Consider the following 22,522-nt stretch of genomic DNA (forward strand, 5'->3'; position numbering starts at 1 on the left):
GAAGAGCAGTAACCTGATGAATCCTTCAAATCCTCTGGCTTAATTTGTGCCAGGCACCCCCACAGGTATTTTAGAATGCCCACAGCATATTCCAGGTAAGTGCTTATGTTAGAAAACATATATAAAACTACCATGATGAAAGAGGAGAATTACATAAGGAGCTCTCTGATGTGTTCTGCCAATGAAATTTGGCTGTTTCCCCTGCTACCTAAAACTTAGGGACAATATGGAACATATTTTTCAAGCTTCTTGCAATATCATTCCAAGATCTCCTACAGCCCTCAGTATTACAGGGCTTTTCAGCCAGGAGAAGCTCAGCTAATTGTATTCCAACCTGTCATCACTAGACTTTGGGGTGTTTTCTTTTTCCTCCCTCTCCAATTTTAACAGCTATTTTCCATCTCAAACCAGTAAAACCTGCCATGGAAAGCTGAGCTCAGCATTAGAGCACCGCTCTTGGAAAATCTCTCGGAAAATTATTAAAACATTCTTCTCTCTTGAATACCAATTCCCGACTGTTATGAACATCAGGAGAGTAGGAACGGACAGAGCCGGCGCACACCGGGGCAGCGGAGGAGCAGCGCTCCCCCTGCGTTTAACGAGACCAGCAGGGATGGGCAAGGGCTGGGCCGGGGAGGGGCCCCGGGCACACGTGCAGGTGCTGAGGGCCGGGGGCGGCCGGTCCCACCTGAGCCTTCCTGTGCTCGCCTGAACTCACCTGAGCCCTCCTGCACTCACCTGAGCCTCCCCCGGGAGCGGCCGCGCCTCCGCCCCCTCACCGCCAGGTGGCGCCGCAGCACCGGCTCAGGGGGCGCGGGACCGGGACCCGGATCCGGATCGGGGACAGTGACGGGGATCGGGACCGGGATCGGGGACAGTGACCGGGATCGGGGACAGTGACCGGGATCGGGGACAGTGACCGGGATCGAGATCGGGATCCAGATCGGGGATTGGAATTTGGCATCGAGATCCGGGATTGGGATCCAGATCGGGAACATTGACCGAGATCGGGATCCGGATCAGGGACATTGACCGGGATCGGGATCTGGGATTCAGATCGGGATCAGGATCGGGACAGGCACCGGGATCACGATCCGGGATCCGCCAGGGCCAGCAGCTCGCCCGCCCGTCAGGAGCTCACCCTGAGCCTGTGCCAGCTGCAGCTGCTGCAGGTTTTATTGGGAATAATTCCCCGAGCTGCTGTGGTGCCGTGGCCGCAGGGAAATGGGATGTGGTGGGCAGGGCTGCAGCGCCAGGGTCAGAGCCCGCCTCATCCACAGTCACCGTGGAACTGCTCCTCTGGGCGACAGTGGAAGCGCAGCAGCCTCATCCTCAGACCGCACCCACGCGTGAATCAGTTTGCTCACATTCACAGTCCCACTGAATCCAATTACACAACGCAAGAGCATAAAGTTACTCATGTATTCATGGATACGGATAGCTGCATCCAACATTTACTTTGGTCCGGTGCCAGTTACAGTAACTATCCCTTATCTGTATTTCATTTCTCAGCTCTACAATTAAAAGTTACAGTCAAGCATCCTCCTCCCAGTGGGCCCTCAAGGATGAAACTTTTATAGGCCTTCAAATACATTATGTATCCACTACTTGTGTTTGTTGTCCAGGAAATCTCCAATGGATTCTATAGGGAAAGCACAAAATAATGTATTATGTATTCAGGATTTTGTGCTGATCTCAATAATTGTTACAATGTTCAAAATAACAACATAGCTATTTGATAATTAATTACACTCTAATTGCATTCATTTGGGGAAAATAGATAGCACTAAGGGGCAAACAGAGGTCAATAATATTAGTACAGGTGATCACCAATCTTGCATATAAAAGTACCAATTAGTTGAGTTAAACAGAGAGATAATTTGCACAAAGAATTCTGAATGTAGAGATAAATTAAACACATGGAAAGTAAGAGAAATAAAGCTACAACTTAATCTAAACTATTTTAGATAAATTTTCCTTTTTTATGGCTGCAGCAGCAGGTTAACCCTTGGGAGGAATGGGAGCACTGATGCCACCTCCACAGCTGAACTGTGTACAATCCAAGCCTGCAGAGAGCTTCCCTCCACGTTCTGGAGTGCAGCAGTGCTGCATTAATGTGTGTAAGAGAGATGAGAAGCAGGGCTAGTCACTCCTGTCTGATGGCAAGCAGATGGTGCAGTGTGACTTGCCCTGGACGTGGCTGGAGCTGGCTCTGCTCAGGGAACGCAGCTGGGCCATCCATTAACAGAAGGGACTGCTGGGGAACCTTCCTTACTAAGCATGGGGCCCTGGTCTTTCATCTCACAGAGGGGAAAAATAGATGGAAACAGCCTTTGACTGCTGCTAATTCATAGGCTCTTGCACCAAGCCACGAAGAGGTAAATTTTGGGCTGCTATTTTGAAGCCTCTTACTAGTCTTGAGTGTAGCAGAGCTTTTCCCCAGCCCTCAGCTCAGCAATGACACAACTGAATGGAGTCTTTGATGGGTTTGGTAGCACAGAGCTCCCCCAGGACTCCTTGGCTTGTGCCCACAGAATTTGGGAGTCACAATGAACCCCACCCAAGCATCATAAAAATCACTGCTGCTGCTCCTGTGCATTCAAACACACTGATGAGCAGTCAGGAAACAACAGCTTAACACAATGAATGAGAGCACGAAATTTGTGATCCCTGAACTAACAACTTCCATCTCAAACACCTGTGGCTGTATTCAGTGCAAATGGCTGAGCATTCCTTAGGGAAAACAAGCCAGAGAAGTACTTGTACAGCACAGCACTTCCAGGGCTGCTGGATTTAGAAGAGCTCAGCTCTGCCCTGAGCCAGGCTGCCTTACAATCAGATATTCTCCTCAGGCACTGCCAGGGTAGGGGAGGAGACTAATCCTCAAAAAGGAGCCTTGCAGCATGCAAAGAGCACCATGCTCAGCTACTGAAGTGCAGGGTCTGCTCTTGCACATCTCTGTTGCCGTTCAATCCTTACTGAAGGCTGATTCCCTTCTCCTGGGACAGCTCAGCATCTCCACTGCCTTTCCCTTTGCTGATGTGCAGTGGGTGTAACTACTGCCCATCCTGCTGCATGCACTTCATACGTGGTCAAGTAGTTCTATACAATTTTGTTATTATCATGCAAATTACTGCCCTTAGGACTGAAAAGCCTCTGCCTCTCAGATGGAAGCATGGAACTTCTTGGCCGAGGTGAAGAACCATTATATACTTACTGTTCAAAGTGCAGTTCTTTTAAAGTGAATTAAGATGGAAAATATCAACTGTAAAAATATTTGTGATTAACTTTTTAGGCTTTATAAGGACTGCAGGACTCCTGCATGGTTGTTGGATAAAAGAAAGAATGTGCAGGAAATCTCAGTTATTTCACAAACAGTGATGAGGCCTCTGTTCTCTTTGATTATGGCCATTGGTGAAAAGAGTTTCTCATTAGGCTCTTTCTGTGGTCCATGGAATGAAGAGCAGGTTGTCCAGCATGAGACCGGGCCCGGGCCTCAGCAGAACATCTGAAATCCAGCTGCTAATCCAGGAATGCCTTTGCTGGTGGGATCCATAACCAAAATTGATTATGGACCCAGCCACAGCCACGTACATCCCAGATCCTCAGGAGCATTATCCTCACACAACTGTTCTAACCTTGAGGATAACTTGAGCTCTCTTGTCAGCCATCTGCCTTACAATAAGTTGACATCCTTATGTATTCTCTCTGCCAAAAGGCAGCTTTTAAAATGCTATTAAAAAAAACTGTGTACAAATTAAACAGTCAACACAGTTTACTGCTGCTCAGTAACTGAAATGCTTTCACTATGCTATGCAATCTATATCTGCTGAAATTACTTTCATGTGTGTTTATAAGTCTTCCTATATTTTCTCCTCATTACTCCAAATACATTTTAAAAGCTTGTTAAGATAGATTTGTTGGTGTTTTGTATCTAGCTGACTGTGCATGTTAAAGGCTTCAACTGTGACTTTCCTAACTTGAAATACACGATTCTTCATGCTGCTTGTTAAAACACATATCATTCCAACCATGTACATTAATTGGCTTGTCTAGGGAAACAGAACTCAGTTTATGAAGTCTGTCATTCTGCTTTGTAGCTTAATTATAAAATAAAATTATTTTTCCTTCCCCCCAGCCAGACTATTTGCTCTGTGTTTTTCTTTTTTTTCCCCCTTCTTCAAGCTGCTGTTTAAATTCCAGGGCTGAGTAACTTCAGCTGCTGCTCAGCATAGTGTTCCTTAGGGAATGCCAGGGACCTAAACTGCACTTGTAACCTCCTGGGGCTGAGAGGTGCTGACAAACAATCACGTCCAAGCTAAAGGCTGCCATTTCTAACAGAGGCAAAGCATTATTTAAATTATTGCACACTGACTTGTGAGGTTCTGTGCACATCCAGCTCCTCTACAGTGTAGCAGGGGCTGCCACATACCCGAAAAACAGGGAAGCTCAGACATTTCCAGGAAAAAAGGAACAACAAACCTGAAGAAAGCAGGTGTAATAACTCCCACCAGAGCCAGCCCTCAATGGGAGAGGACATCAAGCTCCTTTGAGACCAATAAGGTGCCCACCATCAGTAACTCCACTGGGCTCGCCCTAAGGTTTTTCTTTCCAATAGCAGGGTCCTTACTCAAGAGTCAATGGCACAGCCAGAAGTCAAGAGCAGCCTGAACCAGACTGTCCAGGAGTGAGGGACACTCAGGTGGGTCACTACAAACCACAGAACTGAAGGATAAAGTCACAGGTCAGCAGCTGTAGTCACAGCAGGACTCTCACTGACTTCAGAAGCACGAGGAAATCCCCCATGGAAGGAAAAAAGTTCTTATTTGTACCAACTAAAACCTAATTTACTAAAGAAAGGATCTTAAAAAATATCCAGAACTAGAAAGAATCTCTATGAAAATTGACTTTTTTTACTACACCACCATGCTCAGGATCAAAATCCACAGCTTCCATCCAGCAAGTCCCAGCTCACTAAAATTTCCATTCTGCTGAAAGAGCCCCCTTGATAGGCTGATTTTAGGCATCTCTTCAACAGTTGAACAGCAAAGCAACGGGAACCTGAAACACTATAGGACCTTTAAAATACCCATGTATGCTAACTGCTTCTTCCTTCTTTAACACACAATACTGCATGTTTTATAGGTCAGATCTTGTAAAAAGTCTTCTGAATCAAAAGCCAGAATCTTAACTCAGTGCCATGATAATTTGGGATACAAATCAAAATTATCAAACTTCACAATACAAATGCTATTACAAACTTTGCTTCTCATCACACAAAACCTAATTTCCCTGTACAAAGGGATCAGTCTTGACCAAGACACATGTCTTCCAGCACGCAGCCCCTCTATAAAAATATTCAGGTAAAAATCCTTACTTTAAGGAAGGCACCAGGGTCCCAGTTGTCCCTTCTGACTGCACCAGCCGACTCCCTCCCACAATAGCAGGAAGGCTGTATGTGCCAAGAGTTATTGGCATCATCTGTAACTAGGCATTCTGCTAGTGATTTAGGAAATCTGTTAATGGGAAATTAATTGGAATCAGGATCAGCCAATTGCACAAATTTTCCCCTTGATTAACACACCCACTTGTCGACAGGATGAATTACAAGTAGTGCCATTCACTGGTGTGGCTGGGCCCCAAGGAATTTGTTGGTGTACTTGCAATGTGATGGCATTTAATGTGCCCAGGAATTGGTGATGCTGGGAGGGTTTGCAAAGCTGGCAGTGGCACAGCAGGAGCTGAGCAGGGAGAGCAGAGCTCAGTGCCACACAGCCCCTGCCTGTGAGCTGTCCTGAGCTGGGGCTGCAGTGGATGGCTCTGCTCTGCAGAGTGACACAAACATGGTGTGACCAGCCATGAGCTCTACAGCTGCAGCACCTGCACCAAAGGGGAGCTCAGCAGAGCCCAGCACAGCCTGTGGTGCTGGGAGGGCTCCAGGTCTGACTGCTGTGAGCCCTTCCTGCCTGGCTGGGCCAGCACTGCTGCTACCAGAGCCAGCCTGCAAACAGCACAGCTGGCAGCCCTTGCTCTGCTTCCCCCCACAAGCAGCCAGCTTATTGCTGTGGTATTTCTTCTGTGATCATGGCTAGGCTCAAATCTTTATCTTTCTTATGGTTGTAACTTAAGAAACCTCGGTGAAGCCACTGAACTCAGACTGGTGCAAAGGCAAGTGTGGAGTCAAACCACATCAGCAGATGCCCAGCAGAGCTGTGGGCTGAGGGCACCCTGACCCAGGAGCACCTGAGCTCTGTCCTCTGCCCCACTGTGTCCTGGAGCAGCCTCTTGAGAATGTGCCAAAAATACCTACAGCAAGCACCACTGGTACATGGATATTCATTTCTTCAGTGCCATGAGTATTACCAAATGATTTCTGAATAAAACCCAGACGGAGTTGCCACAAGGGTTTAGAGTTGGCCCAATGCTGCCCCAGCAGCACAGGAAGAGCCTGGCTTGCTCTGACAGCTTGCAGTTGGCCATGGTACTCAGGGCACGCTGTTTTCCTCGAGTTCAGTGTTTTACAATTCCACATTAAATACAGTGAATGCTAATGAGAGAGCCCTGGAGCTGCTCAGGTGGTCTGTAACAGGGGATGACAGGTCCCCAAGGACAGGATCAGACTCCCCTCTAATGTGACAAGTGTGGCTGTGCGATTCTCTGCTCTCCTGACACGCTTCCCCTGCTGCCTTGTGAGGAAGGACAGCCTTTTATCTCAGGGAAGAGGCACTGGGATGGAAGAAACTGATGATCAGCTTTGCTTTCACGTTGGAGGAGGATGAGTTGCAAATTACCTGTTGTCAGTGGAAGGCTGAAGCCAGAGCAGAAGGCTGGGCAGGGTGCTGGGCTGGAAACAAGATGTGTGTTGAAAGGGGAATGGAATGCTTGAAGGGTACTGAGTGTTTTGAGGCAGAAAACATTTTGCAGAAGAGATGTCTGCATAAGTAACATCTTTATAAGCAGGGGTATATGGAGATGAGAAATTGCTCCTAGAGCTCTGAGAAAATGACAATTTACTGCTTTAAGTAAATGGGGAAAGGAGATGCCAGGCTGTGCGCCTACCTTGCAGGGAAAACATTACTGTGTGAGGATTTGATGAATAGCTGTGAGGAAGGCTGAGTAGGCTCTGCTCACTCTCAGAGACACATTGAACCTGAGCTCACTGGTAGCAGAGAACTATCAGCCTCTGGCTGTGACAGAGAGCAGTGGGGTCACTTGGTCTGCCCCAGGGCTCCTGTGATGCCTGGGCTGTCCTGCACCAGTGTGTGCCCTCCTGGCCCCAGGCAGCCCAGCCACACATGGGCCCTGTGCAGGATTTGAGCACTGAGAATCGCCCAGGGTCATGGGACTGGGAAACTGCCTTAAACAGAGCCCAGGGAAGCACTGGAATTCTTTGCTGGCAGGTGCAACAGGAACTCCTGGAACACCAGACAGAGCAGGACACAGTCCCAGTGACCTGCAGCCACAGGCAGCAGCATGTGCCCAGGAGGGGTGAGCAGCCAACACACACCAAATCCATCTCCTGAGCCCAGGAGGGGTGAACAGCCAACACACACCAAATCCATCTCCTGAGCCCAGGAGGGGTGAGCAGCCAACACACACCAAATCCATCTCCTGAGCCCAGAGTCAGCCCAGAGGGCACATGGCACCAGGCACATCCTTCAGCAGTCACTCACTGCCTGTCACAAATGCATAAATCATGGGCTTTACATCCAATTAGTACTCAAAGGGGAGAAGATTTTTCTGCATTTAGACATTTCTAAGAAATTAATCTCCAAATGCCTCCTGAGGGTTTGGAGGGGGCTATTTGTATGGATTTTTTTGCTGACTGTTGTCAAGCTTATGCTGAATGCCAAGCTCCTGTTGCTTTACCTGTGCACGAGAGGATGTTGCACAAGCCAGAGATGAGAGTTTTCCTTGCAGGAGCCTGGGGCTTCCAACCCAGTCAGTAATGGCAAACACCACCCCCCTCATCTTGGAACACCCACAGTCTGTACAGAGAGCACTGTGGATACATTAGTGATCAAACTATGTCAGCTATGACAGAATAAAAGTTTTTGAAGATTAAGCAGGCAAAAAAATCTTTGAAATAGATATTGAAAAGTTACATTGTCCTTTTACTTATCTCAATCTAAAGCTTCCAACAGTGGTCTTGCAGAACAGAACTGACCAGGCATTTCTTCATCATGCATGAAATTATTTTATTTCATCCTGGTGCAGGAAATGACATGAAAACCATGCAGAAAATAGTAAAGTTTTAAGTCTGACAGGAAAAAAGGCAAACAGAATGATTTATGCTAAGCTCAGAAATACTATCCCTTCTAACCCATTGAACATCCCAAACCTGGTCTCTCTGTGGAGCCAAGAATTAAAAATACATCAAACTCCATTCAATTTGCAGGTATAAGGAGGTTTCAACTGGAAAATATTAACTCATTCCTTCCTCTGATGCCGTTTGCAGAAACCACACAGTGCACAGAGAGTCCCAATGGAAAATGGGATCTCATTTTGCTGCAAGACAAAGTTGCACAGCTCTTCTTCAGTCAGTCAAGCTGTTAGTAAATACTAGAGGAGTGGTAGCATTTTGTACACCTTAGAAAACTTCAGGAGTTCATATTACACAAGAGCTCAGTTCCCAACATTAACAAAAATAAAAACTCACATCAACAGATCTTTTGTTGGTTTGTTCTTTTAATCAGAACAGTTTTTAAGACACTGCAAATGGAAACATCCTCTGTGAGAAGGCAGGGGCTGTGCTCTCTCAGCCAAAGGTGTGAGTTCATCCACCTGAACCCACGCTCACATCACACCTTTCCCACTCAAGGAGTGCCACCACAGGAATATCACAATGTATTTTTCCTGATGCAAGTGTAGGTTTCTGTCAGAACCAGCAGTTTGCATTCCCTCCCACAGTTTGTCCCCTTGCTCATGTTGAAATCAATGACTGGGCTGGTCAAAGGGAGCAGGCAGGGTATGGGATTTTGTGGGGGTATTTTTACTGAGGCAGTTTCCTGTCAAATTTGGCCAACCACCTCTGCAAGATGCAGTGCAGAAGGGATGCACAGCAGGAATGCAACACCACGAGTGGAGCTGGGAGCGTTTCTGACAGCAGCTGTCATGAAATAGGTGTAACACCAGACTGCACCTTATGGGGGCTAAGGATGTTTGTTTATACAGTCTGGAAGTCAGAAACAATTCTGAGGAAGAGAGAGAAAATTGGAGATAAATAGGAAAAGGCATTCAAAATAGCAGAGAGATCCATTGACTCTGATTCCAGGCAACAAATCTGATTTTCCTTTAGCTCATATCAAGCAAAATCTGTCTGCCTCACTCACATTGCTCTGAACTGTTAGGATTTGTTTAAAATCTCCCAGCCCACCCAAAAACTCTGCTGGGCTTCATTGATTTTTGTGCTTGGGTAAGATCAAACATACACAACCTTGCAAAATTCAAAAGGCAGATCATGTGCAAAGAAATTTCCGGATACTCTGCCTCCCTATGATGGGTGTAGGTGAGCTTTTACACAACTCTGTATTTAGCTATTCCCACCTTTGATGTTACCAGATCTCAGGTGGCATTTCCCCTTTCCTTTATACCTACTTGAAGCAACAATGACATTTTTTAACCAGAAGCAGAAATCTCTTGGATTCTGACAGCTGCTTTCTGTTGTCAGACAGAGAACAACAGGTTCTAACTTCTAGTCTTGCATTGTTTTTTAAACTAAAAACTGCCAAAATCTTCTGTTAATGGAGGCAGAAACATTTGCATACTAATTTGCTCCCGAATTATTTAAAAACTATGTTACTGGCAGCCTGGAGAAATAACTATTTAAGAAGCCTATCTAATTTAATATTTTTATTGTGGTTTGCTATTTATACAATAACACTAATGTCCCTGGCGTTTAACAGGGACATTCATCCCTTTACACATTAACTGCCTAATCCTAGCAAAATCCCTGTTTGGAAGACAAGTATTGTAATTTTTCCTCTGCAGTTGAGGCTGTTTCAGTGCCACATCTCTGCATCTTACCCAAGAGCACAATGCAAGAGGCCAGAGAAGGCTGGCAGAGGTTCACCTTGTGCTTGGGGCCAGCTCTGGCCATGCCAGGAGCAGCCTCAGTTATGGAAGAGTGCTGACATTGCTGGGCTGCTGCCCATTTCCATGGATGGGCCTTACAGCCTCTCTGTTTATCCAGGGAGACAAAGCAAACCACCCCAAATCAGAGCAGACTTTGTACCTGTGTGTGGTTTGTGCTTGCACACACTGCACTGTGACTGTCACCCTGTGACGCTGTGACACAGTGTGACAGCTCCAGACACAAAGAACAGCCCAGTCCCTGGAAATGCAGCCTTAGAGACTCCAGGAATGCACCATGGATGCAGACCTGTGCATTCCACACCCAGCTTGACTGCTGGAACACAGTGTTAACCTTCACTTATGTAATTACCACCTGCACAGGGGTGAAACATCCTCCATGTGCTCCTTGTGCAGGGCTCAGAGCCAGCCTCCAGCACACACTCAGTGTCACAACTATTTTCCTTGTTACCCCAAACCTCTGGGGACTGGCCTTGCTCCACCTGGGCTCCCAGGACTGATCCCACTGCTGCCTGCTCAGGAGCCTCACTTCAGGGCAGAACAAGAAATAAATATTTGTTTATTTTCAGGCCTTAAGGTGGTGCCTCTTTCCTAGAACTGCTGCCTTGTCTATTAAAACAACACAAAATAGTTTCTCATTTCATATAGACACATCTTGAATTTCCCAGCTGTCATCTGACAGGAGCATCAGGAGAGAAAAAAATAAACAAGCATAGTGTATAAACAACCCTGGGGAATAAATTTTGCAGACTCTGAACATCAATGATGTGCAATTCTTTGTTTGCTGAAGTGAGCAAGTACACAGGGAGAACTGTACATAACAATTATATTAAAATACTGCACAGGGCCTGAGCTTTAAATATCTCAGAGGAAGAAAACATAAATGCAAAGATATTTTCAGGTGTTTCTTTAAGAGGGAGAGGTGAAGGTTATATACAGGGTGTGAACTGCCTTGGGTAACCTGAGAGCTCCTGTACTGGGGGAACTGCAGCCATCCCTGAGCTGTGACTTTGGACCTCAGCTAGAGACCCTGCAGGAATCAAACACAAGCATTGCTCCCAGGATTTCTGATTAAAAAGCTAAAAAAGGAGAAACGAATGAGTTTATTCCACACAGCGTTTCTATTAAAAACCAGTGGATTTTGTGTCACGGCAAAGGTGACACGTGCTCTCAGTGGCACCACTGCAGGTGCCACGAGGTTTGCTGGTAAGGAGAGCTCACATTCTGGGCATGACTTTGGAGGGGCCAAAGGTCTACAGTGACAGCTCCTAAAACAATGCTTTGTTATAGGCAAGATCTGTGAAGTCCTTAGCAATAGAGGCCTCACATGCATTCCTCTCCTTGAGACAGAAAACCCTTTGTAGAAACAGATCCCAACCCCTGATTATTTGTCTTTGAGAAAAACGTCTGATCTGCAGCCACACCTAATTTCTCACCAGCATCCTCCACTCTTTCAAATTACTTCAATAATTTGACAGGTGTACTCCTTAAGCTTTATTTTTAATAATCTACTGACACAAAACTCCTCAGTAATTCCAAAGATCTCAGTTCACTCTGCCACAGAGCCTTTTCCCAACCACTCAGCCCTAAGTGTGAGTTTAAGAGCAAAGTATAAAGAGCACAAGGAAAGTAACCAAGAAGGCTTTAAATAGCAGAAAAGTGCCAATAATTTCTTAAGTCTAAATAACGTTCTCCAAACACACCTATCAATAACAATTTGTAACACTAAAGGAAGAGAAAATACATTACCTTATAATGGCACCAGAGTGATTACAGCAATGGTTCATCCTCACAGGAGTGACAGAGATGTGACATTAACCCTTCCAGGGAAACCTCCCCTGAGCTGCAAAGATTGTACCATGGGTGTCAGGAAAAACTGTCACATAAGTGATGCCCTTCAGCAAGCCCAATCTGATCTGGAAAATCTGCTGTAGCTACAGCTTGCCTCCAGCTTTTTGCTTTCAGCAATTATTGATCTCAGGTCTCACTGACGCCTGTGGCAGGTCTGTTAGATAGAACAAAACACTCAAAATAAATGAGCAAAATTAATAACCAGGAAAAATAAGTAGAAACCTGTTTATTCAAATAATATAAAAACTTACATTCCATTATACCTGTTTTAATCCACGTGTGGAAGATGTGAAGTATTCTGCATGACTTACACCAATGAAATCTTTGGTGGCAGACAGAAGGAGCACACATTTATTAACTAGAAAGAATAGACCAATATTTTTCAGACAAATTGAGGCAGTAAGGACCACAGAGCAATAAGATCTATTTAAGGATCAGCTTGGGAGTTCTTACAACTACCAACAGAAATAGGATTTTGCTGTAAACATGCTATAAATGTAGAGCCACAGCAGACAGGGAGACAGTCTTCCAGCATTTATAAAGACATCAAAGCAAGGACAGAAATAAGCTTTAGTTCTCAAAAAATATTTTTAGTCATTAGGAAAAAACTTGTGAAGTTTCACAAGCATTCTGAAGGTTTGGGATCTTTCCATTGGCTGTTAACAAAAGCAGTGCTTTACCTACACTAAAACTAAAAAATGTACTTCCTAAATAGAGTGGGAGTTGTGTTTCCGTGACAGACACCTGATACCAAGAAACCATAAAGGCAACGAAATTCACAGGGAAGGATAGAATAAGTATTTCCTCAAGCATCTTGGCAGAAATGCGAGCAGATAAAAGCAGCCCTTGGTGACAGGGTAATGAGGGGCAGATGCAGCAAATCTGTTTCAGCCTTCACCAAGGTTTTTCTTCCTTCCTCTCCCTAAGTGTTTGCAATGTGATTTTAACACAATGTGTGTTGCATGAATAAAACATGCAATGGAGGCATGGGCTGAAATCTTTCCAAAATTTCAACAGACCAGGAAATCTGGACAGAATACTTTCTCAACGGTTTGCAATGTGCAGAGTTCACACCTGCTGGTCTTTACAAGAGGATATTGTATTGATGCTCAGAGTTGGACAGCCAAGGACACAAGCAAACAGCCTTTGGTCAAGATTTCCAGCAGCATCCCAGAGGGGTACAAGATGTCATGGGCTGGGAGTGGTGGTAGATCAATGGCAGGTCAAAATCTGTCCCCTTGAGGGACAGCTGAAGCTGCTGGTGACTGAAACCCAGTGTGGGGTCACCTGGGGAGAGTGGCTCTGGTGCTAGACAGGGACTGAGCTGTGGGAAGCAAACCAGAGACAGCAGCTTGGTGAGAGCCACCCCCAGGGCTCCTGATTCACACCCGCCGTGGTGCCCAGGAATGCTGTGCTGTGCTGCCTCCTCCTCCTCCTCCTCCTCTCGCTTCTCCTTCCCAGCCAAGAGCTGGGACAGCAGCCAGCCGGCTCCAGCTTTGTACACTTCACCTGGCTGGCTCTGAGTGTGGCTGCTGGGTGACATCCCCTGGCACACGCTGTCACCCCTTGGCTGCTGCTGTCCTTTGAGTCCTCAGCAAAACGCCTCTGCAGGGAGCACAAAGGGAGCACAAAGCTTCCACTCGAGCTTAGATAAAGTTGTGTTCCTAAAAAGAAAGGGTGTTGTTAAAACACTTACAAGCCATGGTGTGTTTTGGGGAGAAGAAGCAGTATTGAAGCCACCCTCGGCTGTGGGAGCAGAGCTGAGTTTGCCTGCAGCATCATCTCAGCGCTCTCTGCCCAGCCCAACCCTGTGCCCAGCTGGGGAAAAATCACAGCTGAAGGCTGGGATGGTGTAATATCTCTAAGTGGAGGCACGGGAACACTATCAGTGTAACCTATTTAATATTTATTTTAAGCTGCAGACAGAAGCTTTGTAGAAAACAAGAGTGTTGTTAGGTTAAAGAGCTGTGATAGAAAAAAAAAACAGTTTTGTCCTCATACAATCTTCTATACTAGGAAGTTGAAATGAAGTGTACACCATAAAATGCAACCAGCAGAAAGATGTGAACTGCTCCTTACATTCGTATTTTTCCAAGTTCACCTTTCAGCCACTGTGAATTTTACAGCTGAGCTCTCTGCATGGCAGCTGCTCTGGGAACTTTGAGAAAAACCTACACAGGCAATCAGTGGCCAAGTTGCAGGGGCTTCAACAGATCTGAACATGGTATCACACAAGTAAGGATGGAGGAATGTGAGAAGACCAAAGTGATCCAGACTGTAGGCTGAATAGATTTCTGTCAAGAGCTACATGTAAGATAACTTCAAACCTGAAAATCAAGAGTGTAGGGATTTATTCACATTTTTACAGAAGTTAACTAACCTTTCCAAAATGCCCCAGATGTTTTAGTTTGAATACACTTTGAATTTTGGAGCAGATGGGCAAATCTTTTGCTTCTTCCCCCAAAGATACTTCCACAAATTTATCTACACTGCTCCTTTGGGGAACAAGGGTTGGAGATGTGTTATTGAGCCACTCTGCATATCATGGATAAATCTTAAATGCTACAGGCTGCATCTAACTATGGTGCTGCATCTGCCTTTAAGACTTGGCTGAACTATCTGCACATCTCAACTTTTGCTGTCACAATTTTCTTTGAACAACTGAATCAAGAATCCATGAGTCACCTAGGCATTTTTATCAGCCTGTGAGGATCAGCAGCACATCTCAGAGTTTGCCCTTTACACTTGACTGGGACAAGAGGAACTTGCACAGATATCCAGAGCTTTGCTATTCCAGCACAGCTAAATCTTCTAAAGAGAAGTAACTTTGCACAGCACATGAAAACACTTATTCCATAGCATCAGCATCCTTCATTATAATCCCAGTCTTATGGGAGTAGTAGAGCTTGGGCACAAAAGGCCAAAACAAACAAGAGCTGAAGAAGTGGTGCATCCAGAGAGATCAACTGTGCCAGTGAAGCACCCTCTGCACTCCAGGGAACCCGAGCAAGTCTCAGCCATCATCTTTGCTGCTGCTCACAAAGGCCAAGGAAGGAATATCCCCACAGACAGCTGGATTTTGTCAGTCACACAAACAGCTTTGTGGATCTCTCTGTGCTTTAGCATAAGAACATAGAGATCTCCTTGCCAGCACCTCAGATTAGTTTTTCCATGGTGAACATCTACTGTGTTTTGCACATTACATCACTCTCTAAGACTCATCAGCTGCTCTCAAAACTGCTGAAGTTACTGGTTCTGGCTTTCATTTTCACTTGTTGAAGAGTAATCTAGAAAGCCCTACTTAACTTCTCCCACTTGTGCATCCTAATGTGAAGAGAGTGCTCAGGCAGAAGCAGAGCTGGGGAAGGAGCAGTTCCTAGAGTACAGTAAAGCTCCACGGTGTTACTCTGGTGCAAACTATTGTATGATTTCAATTCACATTTCCTGCTCTTTCTTAGGAAAGCCAGTGCTTGCTGAGACTCAAGTGACAACAGCTCCCTTCCCAAACAAATGGCTCCAGCAGACCCTGGAAGCACCAGGCTGCTCAGAACAGACCCATTTGCCACTCCCTGCTCAGCCCACAGCTCCAGTCAGCACAATCCAGGAGCACAATCATATTTATTTTTTACAGCTGAGAACTTTGACAAACAGCATCAGGCAGCAAAGGCCAGTCTATTTATATTTCTTACAGTATATATTCTTAAGAATGGCAGTCACCATTATGGAAACTATCAAAAAGCTAGCTCTGACCTTAAATAAATGTGCTCCTATGTCAGGCAGTCCCAGGAAGGAGAATTTATGAGGCAGATGCTGAATTCAGGGAAGGAAGAAGAGTTGGATTGCTCTTGCCAGAGATGCAGCCCAGGATGCAGTTGCCAATATTTGGCTTAATTCTTTGTGCTCCTTTAGGACAAGAATTTAACCACCCTCCACCTCTGGGTCAGACTGGTTCTGGTCTGTTCCACAGGACCATCTGAACCCAGCATGTGAACTCACCAGGGCCCCGGAGTGCAGGGACAAACGTGTTTGCATGAACCTTGTATGAGCAGCACAGCAGAGTACAATTAATTCTGTGAATTTATAGACCAGAAAAACTGCTGGGGGAGCAATTCTGCAGCAGGTTGGATACCTTTTGTATATGCTTTCCTTGATGAAAATCCTGCATAATAACAGAAAATCTTTCATATCTCCTTTGACATTTCAGAGGATGAGATCATTAACTATTAATTTTCCTTGGCAAAGTACACCTTTCTTTAATAGAGCTTTGCAAAATATACTAATTTATTTGTATGAAGCCACCTGAAAATTGTATTGGTCAAATGTATTTTATGTATTAATTTGGAAAAATAATAAAAAAATTACTTGGCCCTCCCTTCAGCTCCATTACATTTGTTATCATCTATTAAATGGACTTACTTTAAGTTCATTTGCAAGCAAAGTAGTGTTAACCTAAAACCCATTCATAATTTTCTTTATAAGAAAATACCAATGAATGCCACCTAGTTATAAGAGAAGGAATTAAAAAAAAAAAAAAAGAATTTACACTTTAAAAAAGAGATAATTGGAAAAAAAATACTTTTTCAGCTTTCTCCTCATCCTGGCTGTGATCCCTCTGGGCTGCAGCCACATTCCCCATGGCCATCAGTAACCTCCCTGATATTGATATGTGACTTGTCCTGAGGGAAGCAGCATTTTCCATGTCACAGAATCAGAGCCACAGAATGGATTGGGTTGGAAGGGACCCTAAAAATCATCCAGTTCCAACCCCTGCCTTGGGCAGGGACTCCTTCCACCAGACCAGGTTGCTCAGAGCCCAATCCCACCTGGCCTTGAAGACTGCCAGGGATGTCCTGCTGTTTTCAGCTTTTTGCCCCAGAAAGGATGGCCTGGGAGGAGAGGGAATCAGGGAAAAAGGAGTATTTTCCTTCATTTTGCACAGAGCCAGTCGAAATGAGAAAAATTAGAAAGTGGCAAAGACAGAAGTAGCATCAGTTGTAGGAGGAAGGAGTGAAAGGGAGAAAGGGCAATGTTTTTGAAGCATTTTCCTCCTAGTTTTATTAACTTAAAAACAATTTAAAGCAAAAATTGGCTCTGTACAGAGCACAGGCCGAGCAGCACCTCCTTCACATCCCTTCCCATTCATCAAGGGGGAATCACTCCCTCCCTGCTCCTTGCCAGCCACCACTTCACTTTTTCTTGTCTGCTCTCACCACTTCTGCTGTCTCCCCTCCTGTCTTTGTCTCTTCTGAAGCGTCCTGGAACCCAGCCCAGCTTGTTCAAGCTCCCAACACATCTTGAATTTTAATTCCTCTCGTTTGAAGTCATCTATCTCTGTTTTAAACCGAGACACAAAGAGAATGAGCCAATTTATTGTTACTTAAAACCAAAACAGATCTGCAGAGAAAGCCTGGTCCACTCCCAGCACATCCAGCTTGGTGCTAATACTGATTTGAAGGAAAGTGACCTGGGGACACAGAATTCTGCACAGGGACAGCCCACTTTGGAAAGGTGCCCTGCACCAGGCACCCAGGGCTGGGTAAAAGCCCATCATTTAAGAGGAAAGATGACAACAGAAGGGGTAAAAGCAGCACAACCTGTTCTCAGAGCACATTACAGCCTTATCTGGACTCCAAGGCTGCCTGGCAGGTGAGCTCTCCTGCCAGTCAATGTTGCATTTCATTCTAAGTGGCATTTAAGACATTGCAATGAAACCCCTTTACTCCATATTTCATAAAAAACAAGGAAAACAGAACTAATTTTTGTCAGTGAATGGAAAATTTATAACAATAATAAATGAGGCAGGGGGAAATGGGATTCTCTGTTGAACATGATGATAGTTCACAAATACTTTCCATTAAATAAAAAGACATTAGAGTACTGAAAAATAAGTAGAGTTCCAAAAAAAACACATGTGGGAAAAGGAAAAAGTGTAACAAATATTTGCCAGTGGTCACTCTGGAACTGCACATGAGCACAAATCACAGAACCATAGAATCATTAAGGCTGGAAAAGACCTCCAAGATCATTGAGTCCAGCCTTTGATAAAACACCACCATACCACTGAATGCCACATGGAATCATTCCTTGAACCATTCCAGGGATGTGACCCCATTGCCTGCCTGGGCAGCCCATCCCAGTGGAGGATCTCTCTCCTTTCTGCCTCCTGCCCTGCTGTGCACTGAATAACTCACCTGTTTGGGAATTATATGCAGTGGACATAAATTTAAACAGAAGTAATCTATTAAAGCAGTTTAAATCACTAGTATTAATATAATTTTAGCGTGTTAGTCTTTTAATCTTTGTCATAATTAATTGATTAATCATCTTAATGGGTGAGAAGACAATTCCTTTCCCATTTTCCTGCAATCCAACAATCTTTGCCCATTGCAACTCTGTGTCATCAATACAGAAACTGCAGCTGCTGACTGCAGTCACATTTCATGTTCTCTTCCGTGGGAATGCATTTGTAGGGATACTAACAAAATAGTGGATTATTTGTTGCATTTCTTTGATCTATAAATAGGACTTCTCTGTAGAGGATATTTTTACTGCATTTGGAGCAGTCTTGATACACTCATTCTAAAGTGTAACCAAGTAATTTCCATCTCATTTTGAAGTTCTGTGCCTGCAAGAAGTAACTGTACCAGAGTGAAAAGTCAAATGAGAAACCTGGAGGTCTGAGTGAGGCAGAGTTTGGGAACAGGACACAGAGCTACTTTGTTCTGTTTTATTTAAAGCTCACACTAAAACCTCTTTCCCTTGTGTCTTTTCTGGTGGCCTGCAAGAAATGAGTTCAAAGTGACAAAACATTTATTTAAAGGTGTTTAGTTCAAAGCCAGCATGAGGTGGGGGCAGTGGCAGGAGAGCCCTGAGCCTTGACCTGGGGCAGGATCACCCCTGGCACTGGGCTGAGTGCTGGGGTAAAATATTTCTGTAAAATGGCCTGGCCCTGCTGTTCCTGCTGCCTTCATCAGGCTGGAGACCTCCAGCTTCAGATGATCTCATTCACACCTCTTCTGTATAAAGAAATCTTGTGTCACCAGTGCATGTTATTTTTTTTTTCTAGATTTGTAAGTCCTGTTCATAACTTGTCACTTCTATCCCTGGAAAACTCATTTGTTTGGACAATTTGGTATCAAAAACTCCCTAGAGGTTAAAATTCTCAAAATAATTCCAGAATGGCAGGTGTGGACAGTGGAACACATCACCCTGGCACTTTGCCACCAACCCAAAGCATAACCATGATAAAGGCACACACGTGCCAGCTTTTAAAATGAGGCTACAGCATAAGACATCATTAAAAAAAAAAAAAGCAAAGAAAAACCCATATAGCATTCAGAGGACAAGAGACCAGCTCCTACATGTATTGGGTATTTATAGTCACAGCATTTGGGAATGCAAATTGAAATGAATCAATGCCAGCAGGGATGCCTAAAAGACATAAGTGAGAATTACAGCAATTAAGAATGTTGTCTCAAAGGAAATTAGCACAGTCCATTAATTACAATGCCTTAAAGGAAAATGTACCAAAATAAGAAAGAAAGAAATTAGAATATCAGGAAATTATCAGGAAAAAAGCATGCGTAGAAAAGATAATGAGCACAGTAGGTATTTTCCACCCTTCTTTTATTAACAAGGAAATGAAACAAAGAAATGATGATAGAAATTGAACAACAGGAATAACAGAGCAATATACTCTGCCACAGGAGCAATGGCCAGCTCGCTCAAGCTCTGCTGATCTAAGTCCAATTTGTCATCAAATTCTGTAGAAACTGGTTCCAAGGAAACGAGTGCAGAAATGCCAGGCTAATAGGTACACCAGAAGTTGTATTTATGGTACAACATTGCTGGAGCATCAGAGGGCTTTGAGGAGAAAAGTATGTTTTATAGTGTGTGGATAAGTGGATTTCACTGTGCTGGGACCCTGTGCACACTGGCAGAGCAGCAGCTCTCGTTTCACCTGCTCAGGTGAAAATGGGACTGATTTAATACCCAGCCTATCCCAGGTGAGAGCTGTTGCAAATCCTGCCAGACCCTCTGAATTCCACACTCACTGTTCAGAGATGGCCCCCGATGGCCTCAGTTTACTTTTGATACATGACAGAACTGACATTTTAAAAAACTTTGACAGGCAGCCTGAATGTCAGAACACTGGAAAGGAGCAGTGTCAATGCAGAACATCTGCCAGCCCTTTACCAGCAGCCAAGGGGAACGCCAGCACCTGAGTCTGTATGGACCCTTGGATAAACAACACTGCCTGCTGCTTGTGGTTTCCAATGCTCATCCTGACTGTGTGCCTTAGGCACCACAGGTAGCCAGAAACTGAAACACCTTGACTCCAACAACAAGCTTTGAATGGAAAGACAGGAACTGCTTGAAAACATAATCATTGATGCTCGCTGCTGATGGCGTCATGCCATCACACTGGTTTTCAGCTCATGAAGAGCATTTATGCAGCTCTGGAAAGGTGTTTCCAATTCTCTGAGCTGCAATGGTTTGCCTTTCCTCTTTCAGGCTCAGCCAGATGAATCCTGATGATCTGGCTGGAGCCAATCACTGCTGCTTGACTGGGTGTTAGCAGGAAGAGGTCCAGATGTGGAGACTGGAAACCCACGATAAAAGGGAAAGAACCATCTCCATAGCAGACTCCCAGTTAGGATAAACTGGCTTGGCCACATTCACTCTCCTGAGGAGCTGGGCCTGGATCTTTTCTGTCTGCACTGTAAAAATGTCTTTTCAAATAAATGAATTTTAGTGACATTTGAGGCATTCAATTATTTCTCCAAGTGCAAATTCTGCATTCCTTCATCTGTTAGCTCCATATATTTAGTATGGATTGAACAGCACCTGCTGACTGGATGAATCATGTGCATCCAAGCCACAGAATAGGAAATAAAGGACCTCCAGTGCTGCTGTTGAAATTGATGCTACTGATGCTGCCAACTCAACTCCTGTAGCTGGTACTAATCAACATCTCTTTAAAATGATTACAGCATTCAGATAGGGCCATAAAACTACCAGGTGGGCTATATTTTGTACTGCTCCCTGGTTTTTCTACATTCTTCTCTATGGGAAAGGATTTATTGGTCCCATCAATCCCTCTTACAGTCTTTAGCATGTGAAGGAGATGTCACAGAGTTTTAATGTCATATATTTCCTCAATTACACGATCATTATAACCAGTTTGGCACAAAATACTGTTTTCATCAAACTCAGTATTTAAGGCAAAAAATAGCATTTGTTGACTTAGCTGCGGATTAATGTAAATTTATATGCATGGATGAAACAGAAGATATTTATTGTTTATTTAAAGGTCTCCTAAACTACATTTGCATGAGAACTTTCTTTAAAAACACAAAACTTTGTTCTCCAGAAAAAGCTGGCAAAATGAATTCAAGTCAGTAAATCTGAACCTGCTGAATCCAGCTCCACTGCATGTCAGGGAGCCTGATAAAAGGTGGTTTTTTTAAAGGAAAATTCCTGTGAGCTAAAAAATGGCTCAGAGAGAGTTCCTTGGGTCTGGGGCATTTTCCAATCCTTTTTACAGTCCCATCAGAAATACCTAAAATGTCTCTGGTATCCCCTAAGACAGCACCTGGGGCTCACAGAGGGTTTTCCCTGTTGCCATCAGTCTGGGAGTCTGCTGGGGCTCTCCTTGTGGCCAGCTGGGTCACAGAGCTGTGCACCAGCCTGGCTGGCAGCAGGGCTAAAGACTTTTAAAAAGAAAAAGAAAAAAAAAATGGAAAAGCTTTCCACCCTTGCAGTGGGAGGCAGGGAGAAACTGCAGCAAGGATTCTCTCAGTGCAGTCATGCCATGGGGTCTGACCCTCTGCAGGGTCCTGCTGACACTGCCCCAGTGTCCCCTCAGTGCCAGCACAGACTGCCTGTGCTGCCTGGGACACTGAAATTGCAGCTCAGCCATAGGACCAAGCTCAGAAAAAGCAAACACAGGTCCTTCTGCTGGAGGTTATTTGCCAGAGTCAGACATGAAAGAGGAAAGAAAAATAGACCAAATAATCCAGCTGAGTGATTACACACAAAGCCATTGCCAGTTCCCTGATGGAGACTTCAGGGAACTTCAGTACATTTGGAAAGTTCATGAGTCTGGCTTTGGTTCTCTAACAATCAACTGAGAGTTTAAATTGTTCATTATCTTTAATTAAAGAGGGAAGAACGACTTTCTCCTTCACCAGTGTATTTCCCCAGTGCTGCTTTGGCCTTTCAGCTTCACAATGTAAAAGACACAAACTTGGTGAAAAGGACAGCGAGGCAAGTTTCTATCTGTGCTTTCTTTTTGCTTTTCCAAAGTGCAGTGAGCTAACACCATTGTCACTAACTGAGTCTGAATTTTAGCAATAGCTTTTATATGAACTCTTCAGAAATTGTAGTCCAGCTCTAAAACCTCTTCATAAAATTTGCCAAAGAATACTTGCCCTTGAGAAGCATGAAGGAGAAATTAAATCAGTGTGAGCTTATTTGTCCATAAAACATTGTTATTGGCCTCAAGATGAATATATTATAGTTACAGCAGATACAGACTTTCACAGAGATTCCTATATAAGAGATTCAAGTATTTCTA

At 44.5% G+C, this 22,522-nt stretch overlaps 2 long non-coding RNA genes across 3 annotated transcripts in view; both read right to left on the reverse strand.

The window, feature by feature from the left end:
- The window catches only part of LOC148221904 (uncharacterized), a 154,441-nt gene that overhangs the window by 15,526 nt on the left and 116,393 nt on the right, over positions 1-22,522 (reverse strand). The window contains exon 1 of one of the 2 annotated variants that reach the window (XR_015807230.1): positions 5,378-5,493. The exons of the other annotated variant lie outside the window; for it this stretch is intronic. This is a non-coding gene — a long non-coding RNA (uncharacterized LOC148221904). Of the gene's footprint in view, positions 1-5,377; positions 5,494-22,522 lie in introns of those variants that run through there. 2 annotated transcript variants of the gene reach the window in all.
- Positions 13,507-22,522, reverse strand: part of LOC148221905 (uncharacterized) — a 41,569-nt gene continuing 32,553 nt past the window's right edge. Inside the window, exon 3 of the long non-coding RNA XR_015807136.1 lies at positions 13,507-13,607. This is a non-coding gene — a long non-coding RNA (uncharacterized LOC148221905). The remainder of the gene's footprint in view (positions 13,608-22,522) is intronic.

This window comes from Sturnus vulgaris, chromosome 16 (assembly GCF_052056855.1).
Source record: "Sturnus vulgaris isolate bStuVul1 chromosome 16, bStuVul1.hap1, whole genome shotgun sequence".
NCBI lineage: Eukaryota > Metazoa > Chordata > Aves > Passeriformes > Sturnidae > Sturnus > Sturnus vulgaris.